General features: G+C 52.4%; 1 long non-coding RNA gene across 1 annotated transcript; it reads left to right on the top strand.

Annotated features, from left to right (window-relative positions):
- Positions 1-12,631: 12,631 nt before the first annotated feature.
- LOC306638085 lies at positions 12,632-26,726 on the top strand. Its single transcript, XR_013757352.1, has 2 exons — positions 12,632-12,696; positions 26,583-26,726. It is a non-coding gene; the product is annotated as an uncharacterized lncRNA (long non-coding RNA).

Raw genomic sequence — 26,726 nt, 5'->3', positions numbered from 1 at the left:
TTTCCCTGAGGCGTAGGGAGACTGGGGAGGGGACTGGGCTGGGAGCCAGACTCTGTGAGTGGGTCTTGCAAACACCTCCTAGAACACCAAACCCCCGAGTGGGGGGGTCACTGACGCTATGGCCACGGTCCTGGTGCTGGGGCCTGCTCCGCTGCCTCTGCCAGGGTGCCAGAATTGATGGTTAAATATCCAGGCACTCTGCAGGCTGGTCGCTAAGCAGTTGCTGGTTGATGCTGGAGTACAGGGAGCCTTCCCTCCAGGACTCCATCAGACCTGGTGCCACACAAGGGACCGGGCTTTCCCTGGGTGACTGGCTACGCCCACTGCATCACCCAGATCTATCTCCTCCTTCCCTCCCTCCCTCCCTCCGTCCTTCCTTCCCTCCCTCCCTCCCTCCCTCCTTCCATTCCTTTCCCTCCTTTCCTTCCCCCCCTCCTTCCTTCCTTCCTTCCTTCCTTCCCTCCCCCTCCCTCCCTTCCTGCCTCCCTTCCTCCCTTCCTTCCTTCCTTCCTTCCCTCCCCCCTCCTTCCTCCCTTCCTTCCTTCCCTCCCCCCTTCCTTCCTCCCTTCCTTCCTTCCCTCCCTCCTTTCCTTCCCCCCCCCCTCCTTCCTTCCTTCCTTCCTTCCCTTCCCCTTCCTTCCTTCCCTCCCCCCTTCCTTCCTTCCTTCCTTCCTTCCTTTCTTCCTTCTTTTTCACAGATTTTTGATGGTGTGCAAGTGATATGGTAGTAAATCACTCTTTAAAAAGCACCAAGTTTTTGTTCGTCTTACGAAATACCTTGACTCCTTCCCACAGCCTCACGCAGCCCTGCCCGCTCCTGGCATTTCATTACACAGACCCGCAAGGCCAGGCCTCCTCTCAAGGGGGGAAAATGCCTTTCACAAAGCAGCCTCTGGGGCACAACTGGGCCCTGAGCACAGGACACCAAGTGGCTGCAGCCACAGCTGCCCATCCTGAGCCGCAGTCAGATCCACCGCACCGTGCAGCGCGGCCGCTCAGGAGCAGTCTGTTGTAAGAAGAAGCACCAGAGCCAGGAACGCAAGTGAGCTCCTGCTCAGACCCAGAACAGCCACCGTCTTACCAGCTCCCCAGCTCCCTGACCAGGGTGGACCTACTGCAGCCAGACGAGGTTGGGGAGAAGCATCTGGGCCCATGAACTGCAGGCTTGGCAGGGGTGCAGCCCTGGACAGGGACGGCCCGAGGACAGCAATGAGGGAACCCTCGCAGGCAGAGCTCTGGGCACACCAGGGTGAGGGCGGGCGAGACACAGGTTCAGGTGGCAAAGGGCTTGGTCAGGTTTTCAGGGCGAGGAAGGAGGGATGTGGGAAGATCCGGGGCTGGCCAGCCTTGGGGAGAGGCTTGTGGATGGCCGGGGGCAGTGGACCCCAGGAGTGGAGATCTTAGTGTTGCTTCTCAGAGAAGATCCCCACGGAAGCGGCATAAGGAATCAGAGAGGCAAAATCCCTCGGCCAGCTGTGCACGGCCAAGGCCTCCTATAGACACAGGGTGTGTGAATGGAGGGCACGGGGGAGGAGGGTCCCCTGCACCCCAGGCAGCCCAGGCTCTACCCCCACGCCTGGCTGTGCCGCTGCAGCTGAGCATCCAAACCGCCAGAGCCCAGGCAGATCTGTTAGGAGTGAGGTTCCCCCAGAAGCCCACGTGCGAGACTGTGCCAGGGGTTGGAGGTGAAATGGTCAGGTTATAAGGGCCTCGACCTAATCAGTACATCCATCCCTGATCGGGATGAGCAGGGTGCTAACTGAGGGCGGGTGGGTCTGGCCGAGGAGGTGGGTCCCTGGGGTAGGCTTTGGGGTGTATATTTTGCTCTTGATGGGGAGGGTCTCTCTCTGCTTCCTGGTGCCATGTCCTCAGCTGCTTTCCTCCTCAACAGCCTCTGCCAAGATATTCTGCCTCATCTCAGGCCCAGAGCAATGGAGTCAGCCGTCTATGGACTGAGACCTCTGAAACCAAAAGCCCCAAATGAACTTTTCCTCCTCTAAAACCATTCTGGTCACAGCGATGTCAAAGCTGGTAAAAACAAACACCGAGCCCTGGATGGGCATGAGGAGACCAGTCACATGGGACAGTGGTCTACATCGGTCCCTGGAAGGGGCCGCGATGTACTCTGCAGAACAGACGGCAGACGGGCCTCTCTGTCGGTGACACGGTGCAGTGCTGGTCAGAAGCGGCAGGTATGTTGGAGGCCTACCGAGGGAGGGGCTGTCACCCTGCACAAGAGTGATCACTGGTGCAGAGTAAGACAGCAAAAATACACACCCATGAGAGCACACAGATACCATACACGTACAATCAGACACATATGCATACAATATGGTGATATATAACAGCATACGTGTGATTTTATGTGCATGTGTGAGGTTATAATTGGAAATCTTTGGAGGTTTCTTGGGCATAAAAAATTACTCCAGATATTGATACAAAGAATGAAGTAGTCATATATCTGGCCTTTCCTGTAAAAGCAGCTTTTTGAGGCAAAGCAAATAGGCCCTGAATCAAAGTCCTTCCAGCTCACCGACACAGGCAATGGACCTGGGAAACCACCCTGCTCCCTGCCCAGGGCACCAGGGAGCTATGCCAGGAGACCATCGACTGCAGAGCGCTGACCGGAGGGCCATGGGGGGCAGCCTGACACCCCAGGAGCCGGGCACTTGGACTCGCCTGGCCTCATGCAGGACGCACAGGGAATTGCAGGGCCCAGTGTCTCCTGGAGGGGTCCTTGCCCGGCGAGTTGAACCTGTGTTTCAGTAGATTTGTAGATCTTCTCTCATTTTACAGAAAACAGAGATGGTGCAGAAATATTTTACACAACATGAGAGACAAATCCCAAATGCAGGAAATTCCCCAGGACAAGTAACTTCAAGTAACTTCAAGTAAATTTCTTCAAGAAATCGACAGTATCCAAGGAGAGATTTGCCACATGTTGAAAGGGACTTAAGAGGCACATCAGCCACATGCTTTGTGAACTTCACTTGGACCCTGATTTAAATAAATCGGTCATTTAACCTCCGTCTTTCCATAAGCAGTGAGTTGAGTAGGTGCTGGGGAGCTCAGTCCAGGTCCACGCTCTGTCGTGTGCGGGGGCTCGGCATACATGCTCACTCCCACTGCCAGGCGCCTGTCCTCACAGCCGCACAGTGTGCTTACACCTCAGCAATGGGCCCACTTCAAAAACGCCGTGGCTTCCCTTCCACCACCACACACCAGCTCCCCTCGTTCTCTTAGAGGCCTGCGTAGTACTTCCTTTCACAGACGTGCCAAAGTAATGCCACTCCTCTCTGCATGGTGCTCCTAGGTTTCCTCTCGCTGCTGTTACAAACATGGTGATCATGAACACCTTGTCGGGTACCTCAGAGCAAACTCTTCTGTTGGGCGGTTCCTAGGGGAGAGAGGGAAGGGGCACCGAAAGACCGACTGGCCCAGGGCTGCACGGCCTGCCTGGGAACAGCAGAGCCGACTTTCCATCCTGCTCCTGTGCCCTGCTCCCGCCCTGCCTCCCGCCCTGGGCTCTTAGGGGTGCTCAGGAGAGCAGGGCAGCACCCCCATCGCTAACCCCCACTGTGAACAGTTGACAACTGCGGTCACCAGGCACCAAATCCTGGCATCAAGGGCCCTTCCTAGGCCAGGGAGGCAGTTCTCAAGCTGAGGTCCCGCCGTTGATGGAGCCCATGGGCCACCCTCCCGTGGCGTATGAGCTTTCCCTATAGTAATGAGGAGACGGCTGAATGACAGGCCAGAGAACACAGCAGAGTTCCTCTCTGGGGACTTACCTGGTAACACACACCGGGCCACGCCCAGGACATCACTGTCAGGCCCACTGGATTTGAGGACTCTGGAGAAGAGAGGACAATGCTGCCACTTGAGTGGGTGGCCCCAAGAGAGGCTCCCCTGTCCTGTCTCCTTCCCAGGGGTGATGGGACAGCCTGAAACAGAAGGCTGCCTTTTGGTATCTCCCCTAACCTGTTCTGTCCATCTCAGGTGAAGGAGCTGTTGCTTAGCAACTGGAGCTGGGTAATGACGTCTTTGGAATATTCTGTTCCCACCAGGTGACACTTAATGCTGGTTGATTATTAGACAAAGACAGGGAGGTGGCAACCACCTTAAAGGGAAACAGAGCCACATGGACAGAGGGGCTTCTGGGGTGACTCTGGGGAAGTGGTCTGGCTCACACCAGATTTCTGTGTCCTCAGAAGGAAACGTCTTCCTAAACCCCCAGGGCTCCTTGGTCCAGCAGACAATAGGTGTTAAGAGACCGCTTTGAAATTCGAGCCCTGCCACTTACTGTCCAGTCTGGGAAACTGCAGGGCGGGACAGCATTCAGCTGCCTCCCTGACTATGGAGGCTTCAGACTTTCCAAGAGCTTTAAGCAACTGCCAAATAGGGTCACTATGATGCAGGGCCAATGGCCTCTGTGTCCTTCTCTTCAGGATGTGTTAATGATTCCTGCAGTACCTGAGAGCTACCGTTGACCCAGCAGCAGAAAGACTTCAAAGGGCCATTTCTGCCCCCAGGTGGTTAGTCCTGGAGAGGCTTCTGCTCACCCTGAGAGGTGTCTGGGCGCTGTGAAGGCATGCTCCTCTCCTCCTGGGGCCAACTGGGCAAATAAAAGCAAAACACCTGCTCACACAAAAGATTTGGGGTGCTGCCGAAAACCTCCTGGTCTGGAAGAGCGAGCGCTGTCTTCCTCAGCCCCACGGGACAAGGGACAAGGGCCCACCAGCCCTACAGCTCAGAGCCCCTGTAAACAGGGGAGAGAAGTCACCCAGTTCCCTGACACTGCCGTTTACCAGTGTTCTGCTTCCTCGGTGTTCAAGTATGTCAGAGAAGCACACCAAGGCAAGCGTATGAAGCAGGTTTTATTTAAAGGTGATAATACAGACTTCTCCTGGGAGGAGAAGGGGCCAGACTGAAGTTCTAAAGTCCCCAGAAGTGAGCACACCCTACATCTTTTATAGGTTAAGGTCTCTTTTCTCCTCCAACTCTCTCCCCTCTTATCTCTCCTTTCTGCCCATGTGACTAGGCCTGGTTTTGCAGGTGAGATGCAGAAAGTGAGAAGCGGATGGGGCAGGGGGAGGGCCAAAGTGATTCAGCCAGGCAAGGGCCCAGGGGGCATTAAGTAGCAGCTCCCTGCCTGTAGTTCCTGAGAAGTGCAGGGAAATTTGGTAATCAATGGGCTCCCGAGATCCTTGACATTCCATTCTCCCCTGGCGGTCTCCAACTTCCAGAGGCAGATGGCTTTCATAGCCCCCATTTCCTGGATCTGACCCGATCCCCCATTTCTACACTGCCTGCCCATCCCCAGTTCTGGCTTCAGCCCCACCCCCAGGGAGTGCTGTGAGGCTCTGATGCATTTTCTGAGAATCCTCTCCCTGTGTTGTGGTTGTGGGGTGCGCCGCTAGCCTGCCTTTCTCCGGGCCACGTTGTGGGTATGACTTCAAAGTCTGCTTCTGTTCTGTAAGAGCCTTGTTTGTGATATAAGCCCGTCAGCAAAATGAATGGCATCGGTGGCAGCGACGGGGAGAAAGCAGGGCCTTTCCTCACCCATCACTAGGGCCACGCTGTTCCTGCATAATGGCAGTTGACAGGAGAAAAGCGTGGTATATTCACTTAAGCAGAGGCTCACATGACCGGAAGCCTTCCGAGGTGAAGGCCCTGAGACCCCAGGGGAAGCCACATTTTATGCTTAGGGTTTTTGTGGCTCTCGTTCATTTCCTTGGTGCTGGGGATCGACCCCAAGGTTGCTCTGATACCACCGTTTACCGGGTGACGAGTCCTGCTTCCTCAGGTGTTGAAGTGTAACGCCAGAGAAGCAGGCTGAGGCAAGCCTAGAAAGTAAGAAGCTTTATTAAAGAAAAGTAGAACAGACTTCTCCCGGGGGGAGGAAGGGGACCCAAAGGGGAATCCATAGGATGAGCAAAGCTTGTCCTTTTTATAGGTTTTATTCTCCTATTCTTTCCCCCTTATCTCTTTCCTTCCCATCTACAGGATTAGGCCCGGTTTTGCATAAAGTGAGAAGCAGGGGCAGGGGGAAGGCCAAGGTGATTCAGGAAGGTAAGGGCCCAGGGGGCATTATGAGCATCTCCTTGCCTGCAGTCCCTGACAAGAGCAGGTAAATTTGGTAATCAATAGGCTCTGCGGGTTCTTGACATTCCATTCTCCCAGGGCTGTCTCCAACTTCCAGAGGCAGATGGTTTTAATGGCCTCCATTTCCTTGATTCGAACTGATCCCCTATTTCTACACTGACTGCCTTCCCCAATTCTGACTTCAGCTCTACCACTGATGTACATCCCAGACCTTTTTATTTTGTATTTTGAGACAGGATCTCACTAAGTTGCTGAGGCTGGCCTCAAATTTGCAATCCTCCTACCTCAGCCTCCAGAGTCGCTGGGATCCCAGGGGTGTGCCTCTGCTCCTGGTTTGTGTTAGGTTTGATGACAAGTGGACAGCAGTGCAGAGGCAGGATTGGACAGGAGTGGGTGTGACCTAGTGGGGTAAGTGGGGAGTTGGCAAGGCCTGGGAGTTCAGACTCCCCTGTTTCTGCATTCCTTCCCGGGCAGAGCAGGAATCTGCCACCCGCAGGACTTTGGGAGAAGGGAAGGAGAAGTTCAGACAGTGACCTTCCGTTACTAATTTTTGGCCCCCAAAAGCTGGTCCCCTTTCCCTCTTGCAATTAGGAACCAATAGCAAGACCCAACATGGATTGAGCAGCAAAGTAGGCTTCCATTCTTGGCCAAGGTTAAAATGGGTGAGAACCTTGCAAATCAGCTTTCCACCCCTTGGGGTCGAGAGGTTATAGACAGGGGGCACAGGAAATGAGGGGCGGGCTGGGCTAATGAAGGGAGGTACTATCATGTCTTCTCCTATCCTGAAGGCAGGTGGTCTGGTGATCCCTCGGGAGGGGCTCAGATCCCGTCAGTTTCAGCCAGCTGCCCTGAAGAGGACTCCTGGCCTTCAGGTGGCATCCCCAAAGCAAGCAAGCCAGGGCCGTGGAGGTGCAGCTGGGCCACCCAGCAGGGCACAAGTAGGCCAGGGGACGTGTTCTGCTCCTGCAGCTTTCTCAGTTGACTTCAGTTTAAATAGTAGCCACGTGCTGCATCCTGTTCTGATCCCCAGCACGATTCTCCTGTTACAGGTCCTTGACATCATTTGAAGATGTTTTGCCATTAAGATGATCTCCTGCATCGCAGTGGCAAGCAACTCTGAAGAAGGAATTTAGGCTTGGAACTTAGATTCCGGCCACGACACCACGAAGCCTCCGTCATAGACGCTTTTGCCCTGACATCACACCCCGGCCCACATCTGTTTCCCCGAAGGTGGTTCTGATCCTTTCCCTAATGGTCTGAAACCTTTGGAAGGTGTGAACTTTGACCTTCCGGGTCCAATGACCCAAACACTAAATACTGACTGTGTCGTGAGCGGTGAGTAAGAGAGGAATCGAGTTTGGTTCCAACATGTGGATTTTACTCACGCAGTGCACACTCAACATAACCTTCCTAATGACAGCAAGTCACACATACATTGAAGATTCACCCCGTGTTCACTAGAGTCCAGTCCCCCGGACTTACTCAGTGCAACGTCTCTTAGCCAAGAAGTCAGTCAGCAAGACCGAGGGGACTCTTCTCAGCCGTAGCCACTCTCGGCTCCTCGGGTGTCTTCGGATGTCCTCGGGTGTCCCATAAGCCGGAGGCTGGGAGGCAGTCATCGCCGCGGGAGAGGTGGTCAGTCGTCTGGCCTCGGTGACAATGGTGGATCAGCAATCAGCGATGGAGTGGACAGCAGCCAGGGCAGTCAAGAGACAGAGCGACGTGGAGTCCTCTGGTCACGGTGCTGCGGACAGTTTGCTCCGGAAGTCCAGGGGTTTAACTGGTGATTCTCAGCCGGCCATGCTCTGGTCTTCGCTGATCAAGACCAGAACACCACTAGGGTAGGAGCCCCCGCTCGAATCACAGGTAAAGATCACATGGGCACTGTTCAGAGTGTCAGCCTGCCACACAGCACGTTTGTCACTGGGGCCTTTATTTTAGCTTTACAAGTCCAGGCAAATACCAAACACAGCTCACGACCACTGCATAACACACGACTGCAACCATTCCTATAATCTCCTTGTCTCATTACAGACTGGGACCCTGAAGCTTTTCTACCTTCCTGGTTCTCTCACCTGGGATCTGGGTTCCCTTCCGGGTGGAATCCCGGCATTTCATTATGCTGTGGCCACAGTGGTCTATTCCCCAAGGAGCAGAGGCTGAGCTGCAGACTCCCTCACAAACACCGCCGTCCAGGGCTACTGGAGTTCCGACCTGGCCTCATCCATTGGGGTGATATGGATGTAATTGTGTCCCCTGTAAAGCACGTTGCAGCTCCAACCCGAGGTGCCTGCGAATGTGGCCTTATCTTGAAAAGGGGTCTTGGCAGATGTAATTAGAGAAAGACAAGTCAGCCTGGAATCCGGCTGGTCCTGGTCCAACATGACTGATGCCCTTAAAGAAGAAAATCCACAGCCACGCACAGGAAGAAGGCCTGGGGAGACGGAGGTAAGCAGACGGGAGCAGCAATGGCCCAGGAAGCCAACGACCACAAGGAAACAAAGCTAGAAGGGGGGGCTGTAAGAGAACAGTACAGACCAGGTGGCTGAAGACAACGGACGTGCATTTCACATCCCAGCTCGAGAGGAGCGGCATGGCTGGGCCCCACCTGCCCGCCACGATGGGCTGCCCCACCACAGGCCCAGAGCAATGGGCCCCCGCCCCGGGCTGACCCTCCAGCACTGTGGGCCAAGACGAAGCTTTCCTGTCCACGCGCTGATTCTCTCAGCCACCTGTGAGGTGAGAGAAGGCTGAAGAGCACAGGCCACCGTCCGTGGTCCCCGTCACAGCAGCCACAGGGACCCGCGCAGCCTCGCAGCTCTGAGCCAGCATGTGCCGCCACCCCAGCACCCCAGGGCGAGCGCCCAGGCAGGAGCAGCGTGCCGGGAGCAAGGCTGTCTGAGCCCAAGCTCTGCCTCTTTGCCCTTTCAACCAGGCATGAGAAGCAGAGAGCTGGCCGCCCTGGGGCCCGCGCTGGCCTGGCCCAGCCCGGCACTGTGACAGCAGGAGGCCTGTCGGGAAGGACTGGCTGCGTTTTCACCCACAGCAGTGCTGGCCTCAGTGCCGCACCGAGGGCCCTGGCCCGCCCTGGGGTCCTCTGCCATGTGTCGCCAGGGCATCTTCTCTTGTCACCATGCAGCGTGTTGGTCCGTCCTGCTCCTGTGGTTCGTCCCGCCTGTGTGCAGAGGTGCCCGAGGAGGGGCAGAAGCTCCTGGAGAAGACTGGCCGGGCCGCTGAGTGTAGTCACAGCAGCAGCTTCGTCACTGATATTCCGTCACTTGTCAACTGAGGCCGGGTCATTTTACCAAGAGTGAACCCTGGCTGTGTGGCAACAGGGTGGCTGCCCAGCACAGCCGTGTCCCCGAGACGTAGGCGTGAGGGTCAGGTGAGACGCGCCTCTGCCTGCACATCCGGGGACCCTCACCGTGGCCCCTGCCCTTCTCCAAGGAACACATGCTCATCCCGGTCACTAGGTGGCGGTCCCTCCCTTCCATCCTGACTGCGCCCAGGCCACCTCCCCGTGAGAGCAGCCCTCCACCTTCATGAAGGCCCAGAGGGCGAAAGGCGGGCAGCCCCATTTCCCTTGCATTGACCACGCAGGAGGGTCCCTCAGCCCTCACCGTCTCCATGTCTGCGTTATCAGACATTCAGTGGCACCAAGAGGACAGACAGGCGCGCTGAGGCTGGAGCGACCCTCCTGCAGAGCCGCCCGGCTGCCGCGTAACCAGCACTTGGGCAGTCAAGGCTGCTGCTGCTGCTGCCCGGCCGTGCCCACCCTGGGTGCAGAGGGCCTCCCGCAGGCCACCGCCTGGCAGTCCCATCCTGTGTGGTCCCTCTGCAGGGGCGCAGGACCCCTGACTTGTTTCCAAGGACAGCGAAGCGACAGAGCCAAGGGAGGTCTCTGCAGGGGTCTGACTCGCCCTCGCAGACCCTTCGCGGGCCTCTCAGTCTGCACACCGTGGTGAAGGCTGAAGCCGCAGCTGTGCCAGGGAGGCCGCCATGGCCAGGAGCCTGAGAGCCCCGAGGAAGAAGATGCAGTCGAGCAGGTGGCACCCCTGACCCACAGGAGCTTGGGGCCCGCAGCCTGTGGAGCCCTCTGTGCAGGTTGGTTTGTCACGCTCCACGGCTCGGGCTGCACGCTCAGCGCCAGCAAGGGACATGCCAGCCCACAGCCTTCCCGCCACAGCCATGGGCAGGAAGCCAGAGCTCGCCTCTCTCCTGGAGCGCATCCCTTTGGGCTCCCGCACCCCAGCTGGGACCTGGCAGACGCAGACGGGGCCGGAGCTCAGCTGGACACATGCCCCTGAAACACATCAGGTCCGGCCATCTCAAAGCAGCTCCAAGCCCCGGGGCCCCACTCCGGCTTGTGGCCGGGTCCCTCTGCATGGCCAGGCACTCTGACCCTCACCCTGCTTAGGTGGGATGCACAGCCACAGCGAGGTCACTGCCACCACCCCACCCAGTGTGAGACCGTCTGGCTGTGCCCGGGCCTCACCTGCTTCTCTGCTCCTCCCAGCAGAAGCCGGCTGCCAGGGACACGCTCAAACCAGCTCCAGGGACAGAGGGTGGGGCCGAGGGCCAGGTGGGTTGAGACTGGTGTCTGGGCCAGCTGGTCTCAGGCCAGCCAAACCCTCGAGGGACCCTGTGGAGCAGCTGAATACTTTAAAACAAACCTCCTGGCATCTCTCCCAGTTCTGCCCTTAGCTACTCACTCGGGCATCTTGGCAAAGTCCCTGCAGCTCCTGGGACAGAGGCCTTGCAGCCGTGTAGGCAGGACAGCTAACCCGGGCCAGTCACACACCCTTCCACAGGAGCAAGCCCTACCTGAAGCAGGGAGCGTCCAGATCGCATCCTGGGGATCTTGGCCCTCGTCACCTCAAAAATCTAAAAATCTTCCGCGACTTCATCCCCAAAGGCCTGGAATGTTGTCAGCCTGTTACCTGAACTCTCCAGGTCTGCTTCAAAAGAGAAAGGACACCTCAGCCAGCAAATGGATGCTTTAAGAGGTCCTGCCTGAAAACAAGCCCCAGACTCTGCCCTAGGCTTTCCCGGGAGCGGGAGGGGAAGGTGGAGCTTTCCCCAAAGGCCCCACCCCACATCGCCTAGCTGATAGGATAGTCCCAGCTCTGTCACCACTGGCTGTGTGATCTCAGGAAGTCCACTCAACCTCTCTGTGCCTCCCTTCCTCCCACAGGAAAAGGAAAGAACACTGACGTCCGTTCAGGGCACTGTACCGGGCAGGTGCAGGTGCTGGTGTGTGCCCGTTTCTCACCCCTCCGTGACCTCTCCCACGCCTACTCGTCCTTCGGCTCCCTCACCTCGGCTCAGGTTCACACCTCTCTCCACTGCTTCCATCTTACCTTTCCGACTTACTTCTCCCTGTGTTCTCTCTCCCTCTTTTTTGTTCTATTTCTGATCCCGGCTTGACTCCAGGGTTGGTGATTGACAGGGAAAGACCTCAAGTCAGGTGGCTGGGCCAGGAGTGCACAAAGGGACAAGAGGCAGGGCCTCCAGGAGCTGCAGAGGGGCCGGGCGCAAACCCTCCACCAACCTGAGCTTCCTGTGGGGCTGCTAACTGCTTCCTACGCTCCGGCTGCAGGATGCGGGGTGGGGGTGCCTAAGACAGCACTTCGGTGCTGAGAGCCCGACTCGAAACCGTACAGCTCTGCCCCTGGCCTCAGGCTGAACGCTGGGTGCGTGCGGTGCGGTGGGGACCTCAGCGCCAGTCTCCCCCAGCCAGCCCCGCTGGACCCCACCCTGGGCCCCCAACGGACACAGCCTGCAAACACTGCCCCAAGACTATGGGATGGCAGTGCAGTCCGCCGACGCGAGGACCCCAGCCTGGGGCTTCACAGTGGTGCGTACCACCTGCAGGAGACACCCAGAGCCAGGCGTGGCCGCACACACCTGTGAGCCCGTGACTCGGGAGGGTGGGTCCCGAGCATCACAGCAACTTAGTGAGAACCTGTGTCAAAATAAAAACACAAAAGGGCTGGGGAGGTGGCTCGGGTAAAGGACCCCGGGTCCCACCCCTGGCACCAAAAAAAAAAAAAAAAAAAAAAAAAAAAGGCAGGCAAAAGCTGTCGTGAGGGACTTTCCCAGCCTAGGGCACGTGTGGTGGATTTTATTGCAGGGACCTGGGGGCCAGGCGTAGAGGGATTGGCCAGCCTGCGGGGTGGTGACAGTGACGCCCGAGTCAGGTGAGGACACCATCAGGAAGAGAAGACCAAAGCCACAGCGGGTGGGCCCCCAGTGTGTCCTCTGTCCAATGGGCGAAGTCAGAGCCTCGGACATGGGCTCCCCAGGCCCTGCCCCTTGACGACCACCACAGCCCTCTGCACTTCGCTTTAGGGACTTGATCCTGCCGTTTACTGGTGACGAGTCCTGCTTTCTCAGGTGCTGAAGTGTAACGCCAGAGGAGCAGGCCCAGCGAGGCAGGTGTGGAGTAGGAAGTAAGCTTTATTTAAGAAAGTAGAACAGACTTCTCCCGGTGGAGGGAGGGGACCCGAAGGGGAATCCATAGGATGAGCAAAGCTTGTCCTTTTTATAGGTCTTTCCTCCCTGCCTACGGGATTAGGCCCGGTTTTGCATAAGGTGAGACGCGATGGGCAGGGAGAGGGCCAAGGTGATTCAGGCAGGTAAGGACGCAGGGGGCATTAATTAGCAGCTCCCAGCCTGCAGTCCTTGACGTTCCATTCTCCCAGGGCATCTCCAACTTCCAAAGGCAGCTGGCGTTCCTGGCCTCCACTTTCTGCATCGGACGTGATCCCCTACTTCTCCACTAACTGCCTGTCCCCAACTGTGGCTGCAGACTCGTTGAAGAGAGGCGTGGTGCCAGGATCCCGGTCCCCCCCAGTGCCTCTCTTGCCTCCCCACATGCCCTCCATGCCCCCATCCAAACCTGGAAGCGCGGCCCAGGGTGTGATGTGCCCGAGTGACCCTCCCAGCACACTTGCCCTTCACGCTGGAACCCCCTGCCCCGTGGCTCGGGCGTCCTTCCTCCTCCCCGTCCTCCCCTCCCGGCCTGGGTTCTGACTTTGAAGGGGGAACCTCCATCTCCCCGTAGACCAGGGCAGGACTGGCCACACGATTTGGTGGGCCCCTTGGGAAGGAAACGCTGTCCTGGATTTGGAGTATTAACTTCCGGACGGTGACAGTCCTGCAGGGATGTGGGGCGGGAGCGTGGCACTGAGTCCTGGCCCCGGGGCCTGCCCTGCGGTCCTCCTGAGCAGAGGAGGGTGGGGGCCTAGGAACTCGGCACCCCCGAGGCAGAGGACAAGCTGTGCTTGTTGGTTCTGAGCAGACTCGGCCCCATCCCCTGGGGCAGAGGCAAGTAGCGGCAGGACCTGGAAGGGATCCCAGAGGTGATCCTACTCACCTTGGGAACCGGGAGAGGAGGCCAAGAAGAGGAAGTCACAGCCCCTCCTGAGAGCCTGCCTGTGTCACCTAGCCCCACAACCCGGGCGGGGCCTGCCTAGGAGCCCATCCTACACAAGGACCCCAGGGAGACTCTGCCTAAGGCTGACTCCCCGGCTGCCCCCCCACTGGTTGACCACCTCCCCAGGGACAGCCAGGTCCTCCAGCCCCTTCCCAGCATGGTTGCCTCTCCAGACCTGGTCGCTGCCCTCTCTAGCATGAAGCCAAGGGCTTATAGGCCCCTGGTGGGCAGTAGGCTGGGACAGAGATGGGACCGGGGCAGTGGGGGCTCTGAGCCAAAGCCACCGAGTGGTGGGTGAGGACCAGCCCCAAGCAGAGACCCTGACAGCAACACCCCACAGGATTTGGGAGGCTGCTCTTGCCAGAGCCCCACGACTGAGCCTGCTGACTTCTGGGAGGAGCCTAGGAGTGGGGCCTCGGGGCAGGTGCGCTGGCAGGGCTTGAAAGACCTTCACCTGAAGGCCGCAGAGATCCACACGGGGAGGCAGGCACAGCTGCAGGCGCTGTTCTCAGATGCTGGGATTTCTCACTGTCTCAGGTTAAGGAAGTTTGAGGCTGCACATTCCTGAGGTTTCACAACTGCTGCCTGGGGCAGCAGCCTGGCTTCCCACCACCAGACTTTCCCTGGGGAAACTTTCCTGGGTTTGGCTCCAGATGTGGGGTGGGGGAGGGAGTGAAGCTGGAGCTTCTCTTCTAGAAGCCTGTGCCCGGAAAAGAGGTGTGCAGGCCCATCCACGGCCCACAGAGGGGAGCTGATTGGAAGGCCGGGTCTTCCCAGGCAGAGTCAAGGAAGACCAGTCGGACTGCAGTGGGGTGTCCCTGAGTCCAGCAGCTGAGGGAGAAGAGATACACGGAGGAATTCCCTGGAAACGCAGGAGTCGGGAGGGACAGTGGCCAGGGGCTGAGGGCACCAAGGAGTTGCTGGAAGAGGAGGAGGGAGGGTCTGGCCCCAGACCCCTGGAGAGCACAGTCCTAAAGCCCCGTGACCGTGGACTTCCAGGCTCCCCAGCTGTGAGAGAAGCCATGGTAGCTGCAGCCACTGTGCCCAGCCTGGGCACCTATCCCTGTCCCAGTACTGCCTCTGCAGCTCTCTTTGCAGGGGCTACTTCCACCCTAATGCTACCTTGAGCCCTAGCGACAGGACCACGGGGCGACTGCCCGTAGGGGGAGCCCCTGCCCCTAGACCTTGGCTTCTGCAGTCTGCAGGTGACACAGAAAATCGTGTCCTTAGAGAAGCATAAGTGTCGTGAAATCCCGAATGGGGACAGCATAACAGTGAGTGTGGCAACCCGACAGAGGACCTTGAACTTGGGCAGAGGTGTGAAGAGCAAACAAGAGGATGAAAAATCTACTGAGAATGAAAGATCCATCGGTCCATCCATCCACCCGTCCATCCATCCACCCATCCGCCCAACTACCTAACCTCCCACTCATCCATCCATCCATCTGAAGCCAGAATTAAGGACAGGTAGTTGGTGTAGAAATAGGGGATCGGGTCAAATCGAGGAAATGAAGCCATGAAGCCATCTGCCTCTGGAAGTTGGAGACTGCCCCTGGAAGAATGGAATGTCAAGGATCTCCGGAGCCCATTGATCACCAAATTTACCTGCCTTTATCAAGGACTGCAAGCAAGGAGCTGCTACTTAATGCCCCCTGGGCCCTTGCCTGCCTGAATCACCTTGGCCCTCCCCCTGCCCATGGTTTCTCACTTAATGCAAAACCAGGCCTAGTCACTAGGCAGGAAGGAGAGAGAAGGGGGGAGAGAACTGGAGAACAAAAGAGAATTTAACCTATAAAAGATGGAGGGTGCGCTCACTTCTTGGGACTTTAGAACATCAGCCATGGCCCCCTTCTCCCTGCCGGGAGAAGTCTGTATTATTAGCTTTAAATAAAACCTGCTTCATCTGCTTGCCTTGGCTGCTTCTCTAGTGTTCAATCTTCAACATTAGAAGGAGCAGAACTGTCACCGGTAAACGGCGGTATCACATCCACCCATCCACCCACCACCCACCCAACCACCCCTCCTCCATCTATCCACCCATTCACCCAACCTTCCACCCACCCACCATCCACCCACCATCCACCCACCACCCACCCACCACTCACCCACCATCCACCCCTCCCCGCCCCTCACAGGAGAGACTCTGGGGCAGGGAGAAGCTGGCCTTGGAACATGTGCTCACTCAGACCAGCAGGCAAAGGGCCCCAGAGTAACGCAACCCACTGGGCACAGGAGAGTCCTCCTCGTCTCAGCCCCCATGGAACCACACACGGGCTATGCTTCCTCAAACATGGCAGAGGCCAGCACACAAGGCCCTGCCTCACCCTGTCACCTCCCACGAAGACACCGCTCTAGGGAAGACAGTCCCCGTGTCCCAGACATCTCTGCCCTCAGAGTGGACCCTTTTTGGAGCACATCTTCTGGTGCCTCATCATCTGGGGAGAAAGCAGCCCTGCGGGTTCCCCAGGGGACAACACAGCTGCCCCTTCACCTCCAAGGACACGCTGCCTCCTCGCCTGATTCTATGCCCTCCTGCCCCACCACCAGATACGCTCAGGGGGCAGCAGCATGGAGCCTGTCGCCAGCTCACTTCCAGCTCAGCGGCAGGGAGTGCACACACAAGCCTGGACATGTCACGGGTCCCCACACAACTGGAGACGAGTCACAACACCAGTCCCCAAAAGCCCTGCCAGCAGCTCCAAGTCTCCCTTCAAACCCTCAGCAGGAAGGGGCCCTGCCACACCTGATCCAGCTTCCAGCCTCCAGAGCCGTCAAGTGATTTCTGTTGCCCCAGCTGCTCAGGGTGTGGCTTTTTGTGACAGGAGTCCTAGGATAGTGACACACATAAGTAATTCCTGCCTATCGAATTAGCATGGAAAATATGAAAAACACAAAAAGAAAACGGAAAGCCTGCTTCTCAGAGATGATAGACTTTTTGGTGTATTTCTTTCATTCTTTTGCCCATGTGCCCAGATTCCAAACCAAGCTGGCACTGCACACCGGTCCTTGAAAATGTGATTCGGGTTTTCCCACGTAATACAATGCTCTTTAAATGGTTCTGTGATACGCCATCGAGGGAGATGCAGAGGGCCTGGGCGGCCAGGCGGGGCAGGCACAGGGGAGCTGGGAGGGTCTTCTGCTGAGGTCGCCTTCCTGCCTGAACAAGTGCTGGTGGACACAGGGGGGACCCAGTCAGACAGATACTTCTCTACGCGCTTCTAAGTAGGGACCCAACAGAAAAACTGGACACGTGGACAGAGGGTGCACCGATCAATAAGGTGAGGAGCGCGAGGACAGGGGAGGGGAGAAGGAGAGGAGGGAACTCCAGGGATCATGGGAAGCTCAGGCCAGTCCCCCACCGGACTCCCAGCTCTGGGCCTTTGTCTCTGGAGAAGTCTGTCTCTGTCGCTTTTGCAATGAACTTGCTGCTTGTTTGCTATCTCTGTGTCCTGTTCCTCAATTCTTTGCTAAGTGGAGACAATGAACCCAGACTGCCAGATGGTAACACCATCAAATAGATGCTTACACTCCAATTTAGATGGTTTCCAATTATAAAGAAATCCAAAATGAATATGCTTGTGCAGAAATCATTTCTGGCATTTCTGAGCATTTCCTTGGGATGTTTCTGGGGGTAAAGCCAGATTTGACCTCGCTGTCCGGCCAGACCTGCTCCCCACATCCTGTCCCTCCCCATCTTGTAAAGACCACAGTTTAGGCGGGGTGGACCTACACATGCTGCAGAGATGGTCACGATCATTGTAAGCCAGCCAGGTGAGTCCCTCCTCCTACCCCAGGGATCATCCAGAGTCACTCTGCCCTAAAGCTGTCTGTGTGCAGAATTCCCCTGACCACAGAGATGTGTTTAGAGACAGGTGTACCACCTACTTCCTGCCAGGGAGTCAAAGCAGAGGGTCACCTGCGGGAGGAAAGGCTTGCTGTTTTTCTGAGAGGCGCTCTGGAAGCCGGCCTTATTTTCTCCTGGATGGTGCGATACGTACATGGAGTCCCTGCAGCCTTCTTGTCCCTGGAGGAAAGGCTTTCTTGGGCAGAGCCGAGAGAGACAGAAGGTACCCTGGTCCTCAACAGCCCAGTAAAATACGTGGATCCAACCAACCCATTTCCAGATTTCTAAGAAGAAGGACAGAGCAATCCTCATTTTAGAGCCAGGTTGAGCGAATATTTGCATCACGCAGAGGGGGTCCCAACGAGTCTGACCTTTAGGAGCCGCTGAGGATAAGACGCAGAGCCAAGAAGAGCACCTTGACCCTTTGTGCCCACAATGCCTGAGGCTCTACCTCCTCGGTGCTCGGTGCTGCCATTCTGAGGACCCGGGTGAGGCCAGCAGAAGGGAAGGGCCTGGGGCAGACCCCACACGGGCCTGGTCACCAGACGCGGAGCAGACCTGGCCACCACGAGTGTCCACAGGGCTTTTCCAACCAGCCATGGGGGGGCCGCAGAGGGACCAGGGGACAGGCGAGACTGCAGAGCGGCTGAGGCAGGGCCCGTGGCCTTCCCGAGCACCGCCACCGTGAGAGTCTGTGAGAGACCCTGGGTGCCAACCACGGTGTAGACACGTGGGCAGCCTCTCTCCTGTCTCGCCCCTTCCAAACAAGGGTTCACCGGTGGTATGGATTGGACAGTGTCCCCCATTCCTGTCCACCCAGGACCTCAGAACGTGACCTCACTCGGGAATAAGGTCTGTGCAGAAAGACTTGCTTACGGATCTCCGGAGGGTGTCATCCTGAACCAGCCGAAGGGCCCGAGATCCAAAGCCAGAAGACGTTGCGCTAAGAGGCTTGCAAAAAAAAGTTTCAGTGAAATGATATTTTGAATATGTCCAGCTAAATAAATTACATGGTTAAAATTAGTCTCACGGGTTTCTTTCTTTTTTAAGGCACCTACTAGAGAGTGCTGCGTTACACCTGTCTCCCCCCTCCCCCCCGCCCCCCACTGTCGCCTTCCCAGCACTGGTTCCCAGCATGTGTCCAGGAGGAAGGAGGCCACACCTGCTCCCTCTCCAGGCCTGGGCGGCTGCAGGGCTACACACCAGAGACTTCTCTCAGGCGCTCGTGTTTGGGCACCTGGTCTTGAAGGGGGTTACCCAAGGAGAGGCATCTCATTCACATGTCACAGGTTACGATGGCCAGTGGAGAAGGGACAAAGTCCCCAACTTTCTTCGCTCTCCTTGCAAAGGCAGCTGGTAACAGACGTGGTACATCCCAGGTGCAACACATAAACCCGGAGGACCTAACATGACGAGAGCTGTAAGCGGTGACATCAGTTGCCCAGCAAATCTTGGAGTTCACCAGGTTGGAGGAACTGAAGCCAGAATTGGGAACAGGTAGTTAGTGTAGAAATAGGGGATTGGGTCAAATCGAGGAAATGGAGGCCATAAAGACATCTGCCTCTGGAAGTTGGAGACTGCCCCTGGAAGAAGGGAATGTCAAGGATCTCCGGAGCCCATTGATCACCAAATGTACCTGCCTTTATCAAGGACTGCAAGCAAGGAGCTGCTAATTAATGCCCCCTGGGCCCTTGCCTGCCTGAATCACCTTGGCCCTCCCCCTGCCCATGGCTTCTCACTTAATGCAAAACCAGGCCTAGTCACGTAGGCAGGAAGGAGAGAGAAGGGGGGAAAGAACTGGAGAACAAAAGAGAATTTAACCTATAAAAGATGGAGGGTGCGCTCACTTCTTGGGACTTTAGAACATCAGCCATGGCCCCCTTCTTCCTGCCAGGAGAAGTCTATATTATCACCTTTAAATAAAACCTGCTTAATCTGCTTGCCTTGGCTGCTTCTCTAGTGTTCAATCTTCAACATTAGAAGGAGCAGAACTGTCACCGGTAAACGGCGGTATCAGAACCAGTCCAGCCTCCTGCAGGTGGTAGATGCAAGTGCCTTGGTGGACAGAGGCCATGAGGGCATCCGCGAGCCCCGGATGGGCCAGGGCTGGGTATGGCTTCCTGGGCTCCCTGCAGCCTCCCCAGCGAGGAGGCGCTGACAGCCCTGGTTACCACGCAGACATCTTTGGTGGTGATGATACCGCCATTTACCGGTGACAGTTCTGCTCCTTCTAATGTTGAAGATTGAACACTAGAGAAGCAGCCAAGGCAAGCATATTAAGCAGGTTTTATTTAAAGCTAATAATACAGACTTCTCCCGGCAGGGAGAAGGGGGCCATGGCTGATGTTCTAAAGTCCCCAAGAAGTGAGCGCACCCTCCATCTTTTATAGGGTAAATTCTCTTTTGTTCTCCAGTTCTCTCTCCCCCTTCTCTCTCCTTCCTGCCTACATGACCAGGCTTGGTTTTGCATTAAGTGAAAAGCCATGGGCAGGGGGAGGGCCAAGGTGATTCAGGCAGGCAAGGGCCCAGGGGGCATTAATTAGCAGCTCCTTGCTTGCAGTCCTTGATAAAGGCAGGTAAATTTGGTGATCAATGGGCTCCGGAGATCCTTGACATTCCCTTCTTCCAGGGGCAGTCTCCAACTTCCAGAGGCAGATGATTTTATGGCCTCCATTTCCTCGATCCCCTATTTCTACACTAACTACCTGTTCCCAATTCTAGCTTCATTCCCTCCTCTAATCTTAGGAACTCCATGCTGCTGGGGAAGGAGGTCGATGACCGCTCTGACTTCTTCGAGCTGGAAGTGGGTGGTGTGGGGCAAGCAGCTTCAGAGTTCCTTTTCTAAAAATCGGGTCAATCGAGGGGTCCCAGGAAGAAGCCTGGTTGGGGTAGAGCAGGTTGTAAAGTCATCTGGGGGTGGGTGCTTCTATGATAGAACAAAAAGACATGAGTACTGAAATGAGTTTAGTACAAAGTAAATGTTGCAGCATCTGAAACATGCCACTGAGTATCATGAAAATGACAGAAGTCAATCTCTCACCAGGAGGTGGAAGAACTGAGAAATTGTTCCCATAACTAGGCCTAGCAAAGGCTGGAGAGGACAAGGCCTTTATTTGGGGACTTTAACATTGTCCAGGTTATCAGGAATGTAAACACAACATTTAACTCTTAATGTCATTGATGTCCCCAGAAAATATAGTTAAGCTACTTAATGTCACCTGATTTTGTAAAATATACCTTTATTGGTATAACCTGTGTTTAGTAGAGATCTCTATACTTCTGTTACTTAGGGCTAGATAATCATACCTGTGTAGCTTAGAAAGGTCTTAAACTGACTAAAACTTCTGACTCTGGCGGTTTCTCTTGATAGTTATCAGGCACATTTGCTGAAGAATCTTTCTTTCATTTGTAGCTTCCAGTTTTATTCTAGTGGACTAGTACAAGTGTACATCTTAAGTTACATTTAACTATTATTTCCTTTAAATGCCCAAGAATAGATATATTTTGGTTTTAACTGTTTTGCTGGGTATCTAAGATCAAGCTGGTCAAATTGACCTGGTTCCTGTCTTGTTAAAGAGTCAGCTGAGTTCCCACAGGGGTCACTCGTACAGAACTTAAGAGCGGCTTCCTGGTTCCACCAGTGACTTTGGTTAGGCAGAGTCTCTTGACGAGGTGGCTTCCTTTAGAAGCATCAAGGGATGTTTCCCTTTTTCCATGACCCTCCTCTGCAGCAGATGCACTGGGTGATTTTTCATCCTCTAGTCTCAACAATCTCCTTGACCAGGAGGTTGTGTGACCCAGAGTTGCAACGCTCCTTAGAGAAGTTCTCTTATTCCCTGGGTTCAGGCTGACGTTGAGGGCAAGACCCAAATATGGACTTTTCTTGACCTCTGTATTTAACTCCAATCTCTAAGTTTGATCTTAATTATCCAGCAAGCCAGTCTCACCAGTCATAAAGTAAGAGTACTGGGCTTTAACTTCAATGTCTATAACTTTACAGTTATTTACCCTTTTATCTAACTGGAGTCTGCATTAGTACTGGAAGTTACCACTATCTATTCTATAGGTGATGGCTTATTATCACAAGTTACCTAGGTTGTGTGTTCCTGAAGCAGCTACTTCTGCAAAACATCAACAGGTAACAGTTCTACTAAATGAAATTAGCAAGAGTAAAAATATATCTTGTTTGTGTAATAGCTATCTTGAGTTTTGACTGAGGACCACATTCTATCCCCTATTTGAGATCACAGTACTTTTACAACAAAAACCAATCTTTTGACTATAACTTTAAATAAGCTGAAGTCTGGCTTATTTTGGAGCTATTCTACACAGTGAGGTGGGAGGCAGAGCCTTATCTCAGGTAAGGCTCTTGACTCTTATAGATCTTAAGTGTTCTAATTCTGATGTTGTTCTTTCCTTCTTTCTTAAATGTCATTTTAAGAAGTTTACATATATTGTTTCCTGAGTCTATATGAACACTAGTTAAAACAATTTAACATTATATCTAAAACATGAATTAAAGAAAGGCTGAGAGAGCTTTTAACTTTCCTTTTGTGTGATAAAGGAAGGGGCAAAATGTTTTCATGTTTCACAATATTAACCTTTAAACGAGTCAGGCTCTAACATTTATAAACACATTTATATTTGAAATTTTTTATCTCAGTGTAAAAAGTAACAAATTTTACATATACCCTATTGATAACAGGTCCTATAATAAAACATTAAATGATAGAAATAAATCCCCGATAAAATTTACTCCTTATAAGTTTAAGATTACCATTACAGACAAGTTTAATCTGGAGAATAGCAGCTTTATAAATTCCCTGCTTTAAAAACTTGTGTACCTGAAAAATATGAACACATTTAATATACAACTAGTAACCATTTCACAATTACCTTGACATTTTTATCTTACCAAATTTAGTTTTTAAAGAAAAATGTAGACTCTGTAACATAGTACAATACTCTATAACAGTTGTTTAACCATAATTGTATACGCTCCAATTTTTAAGACTAATTGTTCTAAAGAATAAAACTTAATAGACACAAAGAGTAAATTAGTGTTTCAAATCCTTGTCATTTTACCATGTCATTTTACCATATAGATTAAACTTTGGTTTATATCAGAACATTAGTATTTCACCTTAGGAAAAACCTTAAATAGCTTTAGCTGTCTCACATACATCCAACCAACTTAGTTACACGCAAACTTGTTTAGACTTGCCCTTTACTTACACATAGACTTTCTTAGCACTTACTTAGACCCTCATATATTTCATCACACAAGCACTTTCTTACCCAGAAACATTTTATTTTTCCTTTTACTAAATATATTTCCATACCCAGAACCTTTTATTTTCTCTTTCCTATTTGTTGACCCCTTTTTGTTCACATTCTGAAACAACTCTTATGAAATTCCTGAATTTAGATAAATTACTCTATTTTAATAAGATTAAATATTCTGTTGTTTATAGTACTCTAATTGAAACACAGTTGAAACTTTGGGACCCTTTGTATATAGAATTGCACTTGTTAGGACATAACTTAGTAACCTTGTTTTTAGTTTAGTGATGACACAAAGCAAGTTTAAACCCTTTTATTTACCAACCTATGAAAACACCGATAATGTTTAAGTATGATACCCCATGGAATTTAAGGAGTTAAAAGTACTCGATGTTACTTAACAATTAGCATTTTAACTTTGTAAATTAATCCGATGTCTCTACAAACACATTTGAGTAATCCCATACATGTTAACTCTAATTCACTTATTCTGTAAAAACCAAGATATCAGACAAGTGTCCTGAACAGTATTTGCTGTCTCTTCCCTGTTGAAGAAAAGTCCTAGAAACAATTGATATTAGACACTTTATTAACATCAATATTTTATTAGCTTGACCACCTAGAGACTTGCGAGTTATTTTCAAAGACATTTACTTTTATTAGTTTACCCAATTTGAACCTTTTTAAATCACGTGAATTGAGAGTATCTGGATCCATTTTTTTTAAATTTTAATTTTAGGAGCGCTCATTTTTGATACAGACAAAACATGACATCAGATGGCACGACATACAAATAACACAAAATCAAGGCCTTGTAACTTTATAGGTGAATCTCCATTGCAATGTAACAGATGTTCAAAAACTCTAGTTGAATAAAAAATAGAACTGATCAAAAAAATCATGAGCTCAAAAAAACAAATAATTAAAAAAACAAGAGTCCTGGAAAAATGATACGGCCGTTAATTACTTTAGTGAAGTAACATAAAATTTACTTTTTCTGGAGTCTAGATAAGGCTCTTTTTATCTTTTTTTTTTTCCCTTGGGTTTGAGACCGGTCTCCTACTGAGCCTTTAGGCTTCCTTTATTAACAAAAACCTTGTGCCTAGGGCATTTTAGCCATCTCATCAGGACAGGTTGGATGTCAAAGAAAATTATGAGAACTTATTTTCCATTACTTTTGAGAATGAAGCTACTTTGCCAAGTTCTTCACTGAGATATGCCATTGGTTATTGAGCTGCCTATGGCTGCTTATCCAGGATTTATTTTCCCTTTTGTGACTAACAGGTTAAATCTTGCTTCATAGGTAAGCGGAGGACAGGAGCTTGAAGTAAGGCCCCTTCTTGATATACCTGGGGCAGAATATTGTCCTATGGTGGCTATTTTCTGTAGTATTGAACCTATTGATGACATAATTAAGCTTTATTTTTTGAGATCTTATAATTCCTATTAGCTAAGAAGATTAGGACTTCTGTAATGGCCTTTTGATATTCCTCCTGGGTGGAGGCACATAAAGTCATTTACTTACTGGAGAACAATTACAGATGTTGTATCTCTGAATTTTGTTAAGTCCTTAGCTAAGGTTTGTCCGGAACAGGTGAGGGCCATCTAAATCCTGAGGCAATACTGTCTAGGTTAGTTGAGATACAGTATCTGGTTCCTCAAAGGCAAACAGAAATTGCCACTCAGAGTCTAGCACAGACAGGAAAAGTCATCTTTTAAATCTAACTTAGTAAACCAAGCAGCAGTTGGAATCCAAGATGAAAGTGTATGGATTAAGAACTACAGGGTGGGGGGAATTACTGCTTCATTATTCTAAGGTTCTGAACTAGGCAGTTTGCTTTTTAACTCCTAAAATGGGTGAATTGCATGGACTATTGCAAGGCATTAAAAGTTTCTATCAGTTTGAATGATCTTTAATAAGTCCTTTTCCTTGCCTATATGTTCCCTTTTTTTTCCTTTTGATGTCTATTAAAAAATACGGAAGATGCAAGCTGGAGAAGATCATCTGAGGATTGATCAGGGCCATGTGCCAATTTTTGTAATTTCCTCTAAATATTTGGGGCTGACTAAATGACAAATTTATACTTTAAAAGTAGGTGGCCCTTTATGAATTCAGGATTCAGAGTGGTGTGTTTTCTTATTGCTTTCCTAAGTCTCTCTATGAAAATAGCAGGACTTTCCTGAAGGCTGCATAATAGTTTTTTTAGGCATCTTACTCATTATTCAAATCCCAGTTAGGATGGTTTCTGGGAACTGCCTGTGCTCTAGATGGTTAATAGCATAATTTTCCAGGTGAAGTCATACCTCGCATAAGTTTTAAAACATCTCAATATTTATTAGGATCCTCCAAGAGCCTCCCTAAATTCATTTTTGTCTGTCTTAAGTTGGGAGGGTCCCCTTGGTCTTCCTCCCTAGTAGGCGATTCCTCAAGGCATTCTCCTCTCATGGTAGAGATCATTGATGTCAAGCATGGTAACATATGAAAGGCATTTTTCTTGATCATTTGCAATTTAGCAGTATGCAGGCTAGTGGTGAACCTGGCAATACTGTTGAGAGAGAAGCTCCCTTCTGAGTTAGAAATATTAGGGACGTCTCCCTAATTTTGGCTTCCTTATGGTCCGGAAAAAACCCGTCTCTCACTACCTGGCTTTGCCAAAGTTATTTCTGGCCTCCTTTGGCAAAGTGCTAGGGTCCTAGTTTGCCCTGTGCTAGGGACCCTGGGAGGATTCAGACTTAAGGGCACTACTGCTTTCCTCCTGCCACTATAAACTCCTAATTGTGAAAAACGATGACAAAAGTAAAAAAGCGTGCCTTTTGCCTATCTTTTTGCCCTGTAGACTAAAGGAATCTCCGGAGGGTGAGGGGACATCTATTGGTTGTTAGGTGTATAACGCCCTTTGCTTGGAGGGTCTCAGGAGAGGGGTTTTTAAATGCCTCCCTCTTGCAGCTTAAAGAGAACACGGTGAGCACATTTAAGCACAGGAACAGTAATGGAAGACTCTAGTGTCTACACTAGTGAAGGCTAACTATGCGGACAAAGGGAACCTGGGCATTTTCATACTAATCATCCAGGCCTTAATCCTACAGTTTGAATTCCTAAGGTCTGACCGGCAAGGGAAGGGGAGCATCCAGGAGGGAGTGGATGTGCGGGAGTGTTGTGCACTGTGTGGCCCATACTGAGGCAAAGGTAATTGGCGCTTTCCCTCAGTGCCATTCGTCTACCGATCACCCTGGATACCCCTCAGGGCGTCAGGAGGGGGAGTCCAGAGAAGGAACCTTTGGGGTCCACCCGAGAGTAGCCCGGGCCGAGAACCCCGCAGTTGTTCCAACCCTTCCTCCACCTCCACGCATCCTGGGCAGATCAGGACTAGGGCCACTGTGTACTGGCGGCAATTGCGCTCCGGGCCTGGACAGAAAAGTAGGAAACGGCTTCAGCAGAGTCCAACATGCCTACAGAGCAGGTGGTTGGAAACTTGCCTGGGCCGGGAAACCTTTCACCCGAGTCTTAAGAATGGCGGCTGCACTAACTGCATTTAAGTAGCCGACGGGTGCCCATTTTGTCCTCCAAAAATAAAGAGACAGAAAGATGCACCTCAAACAGATGTGGGGTGCGTGGAGAGAGAAGCTTACTTACCTTGGCGTAAGTCTCGGTGGGACCTCCAAATCTGATACCGCCGTTTACCGGTGACGAGTTCTGCTCCTTCTAATGTTGAAGATTGAACACTAGAGAAGCAGCCAAGGCAAGCGTATACAGACTTCTCCTGGCAGGGAGAAGGGGGCCATGGCTGATGTTCTAAAGTCCCAAGAAGTGAGCGCACCCTACATGTTTTATAGGTGAAATTCTCTTTTGTTCTCCAGTTCTCTCCCCCCTTCTCTCTCCTTCCTGCCTACGACTAGGCCTGGTTTTGCATTCAGTGAGAAGCCATGGGCAGGGGGAGGGCCAAGGTGATTCAGGCAGGCAAGGGCCCAGGGGCATTAATTAGCAGCTCCTTGTTTGCAGTCATTGATAAAGGCAGGTAAATTTGGTGATCAATGGGCTCCGGAGATCCTTGACATTCC

Source organism: Sciurus vulgaris (assembly GCF_902686455.1).
Source record: "Sciurus vulgaris genome assembly, chromosome: 10".
Lineage (NCBI taxonomy): Eukaryota > Metazoa > Chordata > Mammalia > Rodentia > Sciuridae > Sciurus > Sciurus vulgaris.
The sequence above is the reverse complement of the archived record's forward strand: the minus strand, read 5'-3'. Positions and strand labels throughout refer to the sequence as shown.